At 36.1% G+C, this 12,377-nt stretch overlaps 1 long non-coding RNA gene, 3 other non-coding genes and 1 pseudogene across 16 annotated transcripts; all 5 read right to left on the bottom strand.

The window, feature by feature from the left end:
• Window positions 1–376: 376 nt before the first annotated feature.
• LOC126804771 (uncharacterized) lies at window positions 377–12,168 on the bottom strand. Of its 13 annotated transcripts, none has more exons than XR_007673639.1 (31): window positions 12,061–12,168; window positions 11,133–11,504; window positions 10,598–10,696; window positions 10,242–10,307; window positions 9,975–10,029; window positions 9,653–9,718; window positions 9,432–9,469; window positions 9,024–9,169; window positions 8,774–8,861; window positions 7,412–7,458; window positions 7,183–7,304; window positions 6,926–7,003; window positions 6,676–6,783; window positions 6,396–6,459; window positions 5,132–5,212; window positions 4,818–5,033; window positions 4,674–4,747; window positions 4,473–4,540; window positions 4,334–4,393; window positions 4,028–4,186; window positions 3,673–3,767; window positions 3,295–3,395; window positions 3,062–3,168; window positions 2,545–2,610; window positions 2,363–2,381; window positions 2,168–2,215; window positions 1,641–1,829; window positions 1,504–1,558; window positions 1,196–1,357; window positions 630–775; window positions 377–466 (listed from the first exon to the last, which is right to left on the bottom strand). It is a non-coding gene; the product is annotated as an uncharacterized LOC126804771 (long non-coding RNA). The 13 variants fall into 13 exon arrangements; XR_007673642.1 differs by lacking the exon at window positions 2,363–2,381 and having other exon boundaries at window positions 1,641–1,708; window positions 1,790–1,829; XR_007673641.1 differs by lacking the exon at window positions 2,363–2,381 and having other exon boundaries at window positions 11,133–11,199; window positions 11,348–11,504.
• Window positions 5,641–5,734, bottom strand: LOC126804778 (small nucleolar RNA snoR69Y). The gene has a single exon (XR_007673653.1). It is a non-coding gene; the product is annotated as a small nucleolar RNA snoR69Y (small nucleolar RNA).
• Window positions 5,801–5,899, bottom strand: LOC126804783 (uncharacterized; annotated as a pseudogene).
• Window positions 5,975–6,067, bottom strand: LOC126804782 (small nucleolar RNA snoR69Y). The gene has a single exon (XR_007673656.1). It is a non-coding gene; the product is annotated as a small nucleolar RNA snoR69Y (small nucleolar RNA).
• On the bottom strand, window positions 6,156–6,250 carry LOC126804780 (small nucleolar RNA snoR69Y). The gene has a single exon (XR_007673654.1). It is a non-coding gene; the product is annotated as a small nucleolar RNA snoR69Y (small nucleolar RNA).
• Window positions 12,169–12,377: the final 209 nt, after the last annotated feature.

Raw genomic sequence — 12,377 nt, 5'->3', positions numbered from 1 at the left:
TACTCATTAATAAAACACAAAAATATTAAAATTAGTAGAATAAAAGAACAAACGAAAAAGAAAGAAAAAAGGAAAAATCACTTTCTAAATTCAGTGTACCTATTTCATCTATCTGATTAATTCAACTTGATAGATACTTTTATCGTTTGAATAGGAATAAGAACCACAACCCCACTGGATGACAAACCAAAATTATAAATACACTGCTATCTTAAGTTTTAATCACTGCTATCTTAACTGAAAATAACCTCACATAGACTATATTATTTAATCACTGGTATCTTAACTAAGAGTAGTAATCAATCACTGAATAGAGTAACATGCAATATATAGAAATTTAATAGACACATGCAATCAGAGGAAATACAATTTGCATACCATTTGAGCCAACAACAGTTGTTACAGCAGCAGGTATATCCCAGTAATATAATCTGGAAAGCCTAACTACTCCCACCTGCTCAGTTGCCTGAAGATAATTCGACACTAAAGAAAATCACTAATAAAAATTAAATAAGAATTAGCTTAACTATTCCTCTGTGGAAAGATTCAGAGTACTTACTAATCAACTATTGCTTGCAACACAGCCATGAATGAAAATTTAAATAATCGAAACTTGTTCTCATCCTTACCTTAGTGCGCTCTTCCTCCATTTGCTCAAAGTTTCTTCTGATACTATCAGGAATCTTCGGCTTTGTGACAAGCACATTGATAATTTCGATAACTCGGGCATATTGGTACAGTCAACCTGAAGAGCATCTTTCATCCTCTCATCAATCTGCAACAGAAGTGTATATGAACAAACAAAAATGATAAGGCTGCGGATATAATAAAGAGACCAGGCAATAAAATCATACAACAAAAGAGGTCATTGAAATGAGAATTTCCAACATTTGCATAAAATAGTGAATGACCCTAATAATCTAACTAGAACCTTAGTATATCTGCAAAATACCACAGCACTTACGCTATTTTGTGGAAAACTACACTAGTAAATATGATTGGCCACTGCGTGGACAACATAAAATCCAATGCCAGAGCCAATAAAAACAAATTCCCTAAGTTATGCAACAATCCTCTGGTTTACAACACAAACCAAAAAGGGATAACTGTACACTACGGGTGTACAGAAACATACATGAATCAATCATTATTAACTCTTTATAAAAAGACGATGAAGTTTAGGACTACAGCTTACCTGATCAAACACATCAATATAGATCGACATATTGAGAGAATTCAAGCTACAGAACTGATTGATCTCTTGATGAATTTTGTCATAGATCCACATCTTGTCATAGTGCACAACATAATTGAGAAGTGTCTCATACCCATATTCTTTACGCAGCTTGTTCACAACCTGAAAAAAGGCAGTCAAATCAGTGTATATAGATTGCGACTATTTGCACATTACATATCTCTGTTTTTTTTTGGCACTACACGTTATCACATATCAATTGAGTACGTATCTTGAAATGTTAACATTGATGCCTCATAATACTGTACCTCAATCTTCTCAAAGTTAATCATGACACCCCCTTTTGTATGGAATATCCCTCACCTGAAAAAAAATTACCAGAGGTTAAAGTGAAAGATTGGACAGACAAAATTATCAATCTTCAGAGGTTAGATCAGAAAATTACTTGATCGATTTGAAGGATGACTTGAACATGGTCATACTGGGTTATCAGAGACGGCTTGAGATGAAATCCTAAATTTTACAATAGTGAGTAATCTGCTCTGTTGTCGCTCCCAACTTGAAGGGTACAAGAAATCGGAACGAAACACAAACCCCTACTCCTCAGGTCCTTCTTTGACTCTTCATAAGCAACCTAACAAAGTTTAAACCCATGCCAAGACATAAAGGAGCTGGTCAGCTTGATCAACAATAAGTCCATCGACCAACAAATGAAACGTAATAATGTAATATAGCAAGGCAAAGTTGCTAGATATGTCTGCACCCGGCCCACACAGTCATCAATGGATTCTATGTCTAGTCTTTCTTGTTTTATTTGCCATAGTTAATAAATCAAGATCGCATTTCAAATTACATAACCAGAATCACCTAATTAATCAACCTTTAAGATTGATATAAATAAACATTGGTGGTGCGAGTGACAACATAACACGTACGACGCTATCAGGCTCGTTATAGTGAAGATGCATTTACCTACTCGGCACTAACTCCTTTCATCTTCATGCAGTTATCATTCAGCAGCTATATATATAGTCAACAATCATACAAAATTATTAGCAATGATCCAATTCATAATATACTTATTTTCACTCATTAAGCTTATTGTACGTAGTTACATGCATGCACTACTCTATGATACGTATATAAACCTGGCCTCGGGAAACTTACAGTTACTCTCCCCATGAACCTATTTAAGTACAATCAAGGGTTAACTAATCAAATCATTGACTAATAATATATATATATATATATATGAGAGAGAGAAAGAGAGAGAGAGAGAGAGAGAGAGAGATGGGAATATATGTAGCATTGGAGTGTGAGTAACTAATAGTCTAATATATTGAACTTACTGCAGACTGTTGCTGCTGCAGGCACATGTTTGGTGATCCACTGCCCAAGTAAAGTAAGCTCAGGGCCTGCAAAATATGTTAGTAGCTCGTTTACTTTTTATTTTATATAAACTATGACCGAGTCAACAATTAACAAAACATGATACTCAATGTTTGAATTTACTGGAAAATTTGGAAGGCGGGCTTTGCGGATATATAAATTAATTTCCATTTGGTACCATCTATGGCCAAGTGGGAGTCATCATTAACAAAACACAGTACTCATTGCATGAAATAGATAAAAAGCTTGTGAATAAGTAGACATGACCCTTGCACTCAACAGCAACCAATCATCATCTTCAGATGATGATCAGTATAACAAATATGTCATACCTATAACAGAAATGGCGTGATAATGTAAGGTTGAATGTAGTTGAGTCATTCCCTAATATCATATATATGCAGGAAACATAGCAGCTCTACCCAATCAATTCCAAAATTTAAAACCATAAAGGCAAAATTTAAAGAGATTACTTACAAATCCAAAAACCTTTCCCGAGCTCAGGTGACTTATGCCATCCTCAAGTTCCAAGTGATGCAGTACCAACAGTCTATATCCAAATGAAAACGGATACCAAAACAAAACTGCAAAACCAAATAAAAAAGATACACTGATCCATTAGCTATACAACCCTTAAAGAAAACAGATCCAAAGAAAAATAACTATCAAAATGCACAATTGAACACATTCCAGGATCATTAAAGCTGTACCTCCAAAATGCACAGATAGATAGTATCTGAGTAATGATGCTTTGGAAAACTCACCTTGCAGCTTCAAGCATAGCTTAAACATGATCACCTACCTCTCTGTTCTTTGAACCAAAATTTACAACAGTAAAGATACCACCAAAAAACAAAAACAAAAAAAAAACACGTTAACAGGCTATGCGGATATATAAAATAATTTCCATTTGGTACCATCTATGGCCAAAACCTGTAACAGAAATGGCTTGATACTGCAAGGTTGAATGCAGTTGAGTCATTCCCTAATATCATATATATGCAGGAAACATAGCAGCTCGCTACCCAATCAATTCCAAAATTTAAACCATACAAAAATTTAAAGAGATGACTTGCAAATCCAAATACCTTTCCCAAGTTCAGGTGACTTATGCCATCCTCAAGTTCCAAGTGATGCAGTACCAACAGTCTATATCCAAATGCAAATGGATACCAAAACAAAACTGCAAAACCAAATACAAGCTACACTGATCCTTTAGCCATACAACCCTTACTGAAAACAGATCCAAAGAAAAATAACTATCAAAATGCAGAATTGAACACAGATATCCTAGATCATTAAAGCTGTACCTCCAAAATGCACAGATAGATAGTATCTGAGTAGTGAAGTTTAAATGTACACTACGGGTGTACAGAAACATACATTAATAAATCATTATTAACTCTTTAAAAAAAGACTATGAAGTTTATAACTACAGTTTACCTGATCAAACACATCAATATAGACATCTTGCAGAGAATTCAAGCTGCAGAACTGATTGATCTCATGATGAATTTTGTCATAGATCCATGTCTTGTCATAGCGCACACCATAATTGAGAAGTTTCTCATACACATATTCCTTACGCAGCCTGTTTACAACCTGAAAAAAAAGGCAGCCAAATCAGTGTATTTAGATTGCAACTATTTGCAAATTACATATCTCTTTTTTTATTTTTGTGATTAACACGTTATCACATCTCAATTGAGTATCTTGACATGTTAACAATAATGACTCATAATACTGTACCTCTATCTTCTCAAAGTCGGTCATGACACCCCCTTTTGTACCGCATGGAATATCCCTCACCTCATAAATAACCAGAGTTTAAAGTAAAAGATTGGAAAGACAAAATTATCAATCTTCAGAGGTTAGATCAGAAAATTACTTGGTGGATCTGAAAGGTGACTTGAACATGGTCATATTGCGTTTAGATCAGAAAATTACTTGATCGATCTGAAAGGTCACTAGAACATGGTCATATTGTGTTATCAGAGACAGCTTGAGAAGAAATCCTAAATTTTACAATAGTGAGATATAGGCATAGTTAAAGACCATTGCAAACGAGGAACTATTCAATGCACATTACCTGTATCAGTAATAGTCTTTAAAAGAGCAACTCCAACATGACCTTCCGGGACTTGGTGCAAGATCGCAAAGCTACTGCTAATGGTTGATATCAGTAATAGTCCATACCAATTATAAAATTAGAACACTTGAGTGGCTAACTTACCGTAGTAAATGGCAAAATTATATCCAACATATTACAACTATGACTCCGAACCACACCTCACAACTCATTTCAATATACCCTCTACAATGCTATGAAACCCTCTTCAAATTCCTTCCATGTTTCCATATTCATTGCGCATCTGCTTCCACTCATTATATGATCTAAGGGCTGAAAGACAATCAACAACGTCCCTGCTGATCCTGCCTCTAATGTGTCCTGAGACATAACATAAAACATGGCAACAACCTCCCCATAAACAATGCAGGCACTGTAACAGTTAACATAAATTATAAACAGATAATCTGCCCTTCTACCCTTCCAAGATCAGAAGCTTCAAAAGCGGGCAGCTTCAACTCTTCAGCAGCAACCAGGAAGTTTCGGACATTCTCAAAGTACTGATAACCATGCAAGGGTTCAGATCAAATGATAAAAATGATAAACATATTAGAACATGATATCTGTCCATTAACAAAAAAAAGGCAGATATATCACCTTCACTTTCTTTCTTTGCTTCTTCTCATTAACCAAACCAAGATGAATATACATAAATGAAAGGATAGCAAATAAAATACTTTGGGCACCGATATGGGTTATCTTGTTTATGGCATCAGACCATTTCTCCGACGGATTAAGGATCAAAGTATACATTAATGAAAGGATAGCAAATGAAATACCCTGACAGCGATATGGGTTATCTTGTTTATGGCAGTGCATAGGATCAAACCATTTCTCCGATGGATTAAGGATCAAAGTATGGTTTCATCACAAGACCTCAACTTCTTTCATTACATAACCAAACAATATTATCAATGATTTATCCTGAATTTAAGCTCAGATATCTGTGGATAAAGGCTATTCCCGGACCGCAAAAGGTCCATAATGAGCTGGGATTCACATATATCATCATTGCAGTAACAAAACAGAAACAATCAAACATTGGCAAAAAACCTAAACATGGATGAATATTACAGCTTCAATTAGAACCTGAGTTCAGATATATGTGAACAAAGTCTATTCCAAGACCACAAGACCACAAAAGTCCATATTGAGCTGGGATACACATTATCATCATTGCAACCACAATAACAAACATGAGTACAATGGCCTCACAAAACACCCAATCCAAACATCGATCAATATTACTGCTTCAATTAGAACCTGGGCTCAGATATACGTGAACAAAGTCTACTCCAAGACCACATAAGGTCTCATATTGAGCTGGGATACACATTATCATCATTGCAACCACAAGAACAAACATGAGTATACAGTGGCCTCACAACCAAGTCCTAAACTTCTAACATAAAACTACAGCAATGGCTTGTATGAGACATTTGAATCAAGGCTCAGATACATGTGGATAAAGTCAATTCCCAGACCAAGAAAGGCCTCATAATGAGCTGGGATTCACATCTATCATCACTGCAACTAGTATCTCTTACTATTATCACATGAGCAATACACTGATCGTTATCAAACATGTTCCAAGTTTACCAGGCCTATTTCATAATTTGTAAAGTAACAGACTCATATCAGTCAAAAGAGTAAGCGATGTTGCCAGAAATGCAAGACAAATACCTCATTGATGGCCAAGATTTTCCCATTGCTCTTCTTCACCTTCTTCAAGTTCCTCACCAAGTACCTAAACAAAACATCCAAACAAACAAACAAACATATAACCCAGGTAAAAATAAGATCCGAAAAAACATAACCAGCAATCAAAAGAACTAAATTGATATCACTTTATAAACAGAGTCTAACTAATGACTTTGTTTATATTGAGTTCTCTCTAAGATTTAAAGTTCCAATCTTTAAGTACAAGTTTCAATCTTTAAGGAGTCAAAACAAAAAAGCTTACCAAAATTTGGATTTGGCATGGACCTCATTGGTGTGCCATGTGGAAGATCTTGGGATGCTCATCCTTCTCAGTTGGGAGAGCTCTCCCCACAACCTGATACTGATGATACTGTTTGTACACACAACAACAAAAACCAAGCAAATCATTAAAACCCAGAATCATAAACCAATAAAAGCACGTAAAGTGTAGCAGGGAAACAAGAGTCCATGTGAAAACTGGGGATGGGGGAAGAAGAAAGAAGAGGGTATACCCTGAAAGGAGCCATTTTGAGACCCACAAAGCTTTCAAGCCACTTCACAGCTAGGTGGAGATCAGTATTACGTGATATCTGCTCCAATAATATACCACACCAGAAATTAGTGAAGTATTCTGGTTGCACAAAGCGCAACAGGCAAACGGAACACCCACATATGAGAAATCATGATAAAAGAAGAATCTCCAAACATTAATCTACAATTTCCAAGACATACGGTAATGATGAACTGAATTATAGAAAGAAGATCTCACCACTCCCTCTACACTACCAAACTTTATTAGCAGGTGGTGCCGGTCCAAGAATTGTACATGTCCAAGAGTTGTGTATAAACAACTTGTTACATGACATATTGGATGCGCATTATCCAATTTTCCTGTTATATACAGCAGTGAAAATATGAAATCGAGTTTAGACTTATCAAATCAAAATTAAAGAGATATTTAGTTAAAGGAGGTATAAAAACCAGCTTTTAAGCCCTACCTTCCAGATAATCAAGTCAACATAGTCTTCTTCAGGCCTTGGACCCTCTAGAGTAAAAATGTCATCAAATTGCAAACTGAATAAGCCATGTATATGCTTTAAAAATCCCAAAAAGAAAGAGGATTGGTGAAAGACATTTGCAAGAAGAAAATTCAAATGTAAAGAAGCAGCCAATCAGCCACATCTAGGTTAGAAAAGACATATCCTTTTTGAAACGGCTAATAAGACTAAACCCAGCATTATTTGGTCCAAAGTAAATTCCCCATGGTAGTTTAAAGGTCTTGCAAGAGCCATTTTCAGCTTAATAAGCAGTATTTATGAGTCTAGTGCTGTAAGAGTCAATTTGAGAAAGGGTCTTGACCAGGTCTCTGTAATGAATTGTTCAAGGGTCTTGTTATCAATATGATTGTATTTGAGTCTTCTGTTATTCCACACTTCTAAGGGTTATGTATGTTAAGCCTGTGAATCAACACCTACTGTAGACCCAAATCAGATTCAAATGAAATAAACTCAAGTTTAATGAAAGGCCTGGGGCCTGAAATCTCTCCCCTAACTCACTAGTTCTATTTTCCCTTTCTACAGCTAAAACACCTCTATTTCTTCTAAAAGCTTTATGCTTTCTTAATCTCTCGACGTACCCCAACTCATGAAAAGTATACTGTCACTAAATGTTGCTCTATCCTGCATCCCAACCTTCGTCATTAAGCTCGCTTACTCAATCCATACGGAATATAACTTTGTGCTATTTACTAAATGTTTAGAGGACTACTTTTTAACATGCATGACTAGGTGCATATGTATGATACACTTACATGCAAGAACACCATGCACACAATACATATTTAGTGACATTTAGAATGAATACCCTATCCGCGAATCCAGGAGATGTCATAGTCATGCAAAAAAAACATACATTTACAATCAAAATGATTCCGGAGATGCTGGTAGCATGTAAAGGAAACACGAGCAAAAGAAAATAAAATAGTATACGCCAAGGTCATATGATGCAGCAAAAAGGGAAGGAGATACAAATTGGCCATTAATGACTCAAGGCACAGCCCAAAGTTGAAATAAGAAAATCTAATAAGAAATCCCATCAGTAGTATCTACACACATCTAATCTTGCTTCAGGACCAACATAAAATTACCAGAAATTAGTATGACCAGGGAACTGTGAGATGACCTCTCACAAAAACCAAAAGTTTTAATCACTGCTATCTTAACTGAAAATAACCTCACATAGACTATTATTTAATCACTGGTATCTTAACTAAGAGTAGTAATCAATCACTGAAGAGAGTAACATGCAATATATAGAAATTTAATAGACACATGCAATCAGAGGAAATACAATTTGCATACCATTTGAGCCAACAACAGTTGTTACAGCAACAGGTATATCCCAGTAATATAATCTGGAAAGCCTAACTACTCCCACATGCTCAGTTGCCTGAAGATAATTCGACACTAAAGAAAATCACCAATAAAAATTAAATAGAACTAGCTTAACTATTCCTCTGTGGATAGATTCAGAGTACTTACTAATCAACTATTGCTTGCAACACAGCCATGAATGAAAATTTTAATATAAGAAACTTGTTCTCATCCTTACCTTAGTGCGCTCTTCCTCCATTTGCTCAAAGTTTCTTCTGATACTATCAGGAATCTTCGGCTTTGTGACAAGCACATTGATAAGTTCGATAACTGGGGCATATTGGTACAGTCAACCTGAAGAGCATCTTTCATCCTCTCATCAATCTGCAACAGAAGTGTATATGAACTAACAAAAATGATAAGGCTACGGATATAATAAAGAGACCAGGCAACAAAATTATACAACAATCATACAAAAGCATTAGCAATGATCCAATTCATAATATACTCATTTTCACTAATTTAAGCTTATCGCACGTAGTTACATGCATGCACTACTCTATGATCTCCATACAGACTATACTTGCTTAAGAGGACCAATATATAACTTGTAAGTACTCAGGGAAGATGAGATACGTATATAAACCTGGCCTCAGGAAACTTACAGTTCCTCTCCCCATGAACCTATTTAAGTACAATCAAGGGTTAACTAATCAAATCATTGACTAATAATATATATATATATATGTGAGAGAGAAAGAGAGAGAGAAAGAGAGAGAGAGAGAGAGAGAGAGAGAGAGAGAGAGAGATGGGAATATATGTAGCATTGGAGTGTGAGTAACTAATAGTCTAATACATTGAACTTACTGCAGACTGTTGCTGCTGCTGGCACATGTTTGGTGATCCACTGCCCAAGTAAGGTAAGCTCAGGGCCTGCAAAATCAGCACCCGAGGGGGGAAAAGAGAAGGATTGAACAAACAAGGGTATATTTAGAACTTCGATCATCAAAATCTAGGGTGAGGAAAATTTTGAAACCTGAAACTGAAAGCAACAAGTAATATCTATTTGAAATGGAACTTTAACAGTGTGTTTGTACTGCTGTGCCATAAATGACTACCAACTCATGGTCATGGTTTATTCCAGTCTTAGCTTCAAAAAAAAAGGAGCGAAGAGGGAAAGAGACGTGACCTCATTTTGAATCTGATATACCCAATAGCCTCTAACAAAACAGAGCTGTGTCAGTCTGCAAAAGAGAAAAAAACCACACCACATCCCTCCAAAGTTATACACTTTCTGTGTCAACATTCTTCTTTAATGCTTAAAGGTAAAAATTCATTTAAACTACGATATATGATCGATTAAGATGGAAGTATATTGAAATTCAGGAAGTTCTTCATTATGGAGTTTTTCTAATTTTAAACTTTTAACTGCTGAGATTAACTTCTGAAACTTTACCTTCCCAAATGGGGAAACCAGCTGATGAAGAGCTGTAATTCTGTCGCCTAATTTCTCCTTCCTCACCTGATCGATCAGAAAACACATATAAAGATATAAAATTAGAGGTGCAGGATTCGTATCCAGGTCCTAGCTCGCGGTTGAAATAGAGACGAGAGAAAGATAGGTCGACATGGATAGATAAAGAATCAGTATGATTGATCACAAATGGACAATCAAGAAAGACAGGTATCACCATCCTGGCTAGCTTACACAGATAGCTGCATGTGTGTGTGTGTTTTCGTGTGTGAAACAGAAAATAGAGAGAGATGGGAGATGGACCGGAACATCATGCATGACTGGTAAATTAGCTATACCCTGAAGTTATAGCTTGAAGGTAGGTTGGGCTGAAGAAGAAGGTTGAGCCCTAGCTTTCTTAACTGCCTCACCAGTTGCACACTTGCACTGCTGTTACACTTCACAATACAAGAAACCACAAATTTAATAATTTGAAAGGGAGTTAGAACTTGAGAGCAAACATATATAACTAACATGCAGAAACCATCATTAGTTTTATATGCTATAGCTAGATCAATTAACTACCTACTAATAGATCAAAAGGGGAAGGAATCTGATCAAACCACTTCAAAATCAGCATGTCGATTATTAATTCCAGAAATTAAGATTATTAGAAGGCGTTCAAGTCAAGATGAAAACAACAAAGAAAAGAAGAAGTTCATAGCTTAATTAATTATAAGCTCATGATATGTTTCAGAAATCAGGCATTTTAAAACTCAGGTTAAATCTGAGAAGAAGAATCGGGGGAGAAGGAATTTCCAAACTCTAGCTGGGAAATCAATCAAGATTCAAGAATATATGGGTCGTTCGCTCGACTCTCTCAATATCTCTTACCTCGGAGCTGGATCGGCTCGGTGGTGGATGCCTCCCCTCCGACTTGTTAGAGAAATCCAACAAGTTGCTACAGAAACTCGTCACACAAGACGACTTAGGAGATGAGGCTGAGGCAGCAGTAGTGGTTGGCATAATTTGAGACAAAGAGCACAAAGCTGCAGACTGGAAATCTTCATTACTATTCCCATTACCATGATTTCCGTACACAAAGCTACCTGGTGGCGAGTTTTCTTGCTTCAAACAACATTAGCAGGAGCATTCGGATGAGCTTGACCACTCAATATTTGCTCCTCCCAATCCTCCAGTTTCTTAGCTTGATGGATTAGTTGTCACAGACCGTTTGCCTTATCATCTTCGCCAACTAGTCCACCCCTGCTAATAACAACACGCATTAATAAGTTTTGATTTTGATCTAAAATGGTGAATCCAGTGTCTTTATATTCTTAAATAAAAAGTGTGAAATCCATGCAGACCGGGCTGCAAGAATCAGCTACGGAAAGGCTAGTGTTTGAGACTAAAGAATCTCATATCAAGAATACCTATTTTTGTACATAAAAACATGTAAGATCAGTAGCTAGTGCGTGTGTTTTGTGAGAGAAAGAGCGAGATATAGACCAAGTTAAAGACCAATGCAAACGAGGAACTGTTCAATGCAAATTACCTGTATCAGTAATAGTCTTAAAAAGAACAACTCCACAACATGACCTTCCGGGACTTGATCCAAATTCAGATAGTCTCCTAAATTCATTTATTTTCATGAATTTTCAATTAAACCATGTGTTTTCTACATTGTATCAACATCTAGGTTAATTGCAAAATGAATTTTTGATTTTGTTTATTGACAGCCTAAATTCATTCATCACATGAAAAGCTGCAACTTGAAATTCCATCAGATCCCCTTATTTGCTCAACCGCTCAATTGTAATACCTTGTGTTCCACAATTAGTTTATAATTGAATTGACGTGACAACCGCCAATGCATAGCTCAGCTTATCCGTCTTTTTAGCATCTTGTGCATCAATTTCAGTCACTGCAAAACAAGATAGAACCAATCATATCAGTAAAACCATAGACAATGGTTGAATCTAAAAATTTGAGTTAATAAATAACATCCCAAGCATTTAGTTTGTCATACAGCTGATATGCATTAATAATCCTAAACATCAGCATGCAGGGTAGTATGTCATACAAATATCTCAATATAATAACCATGCAATCCAGGTTGATAAATGCAAGTGCAGAGGA

This window comes from Argentina anserina, unplaced genomic scaffold, assembly GCF_933775445.1.
Source record: "Argentina anserina unplaced genomic scaffold, drPotAnse1.1, whole genome shotgun sequence".
NCBI lineage: Eukaryota > Viridiplantae > Streptophyta > Magnoliopsida > Rosales > Rosaceae > Argentina > Argentina anserina.
Note: the sequence above shows the minus strand (reverse complement) of the source record. Positions and strands in the feature narration are given on the sequence as shown.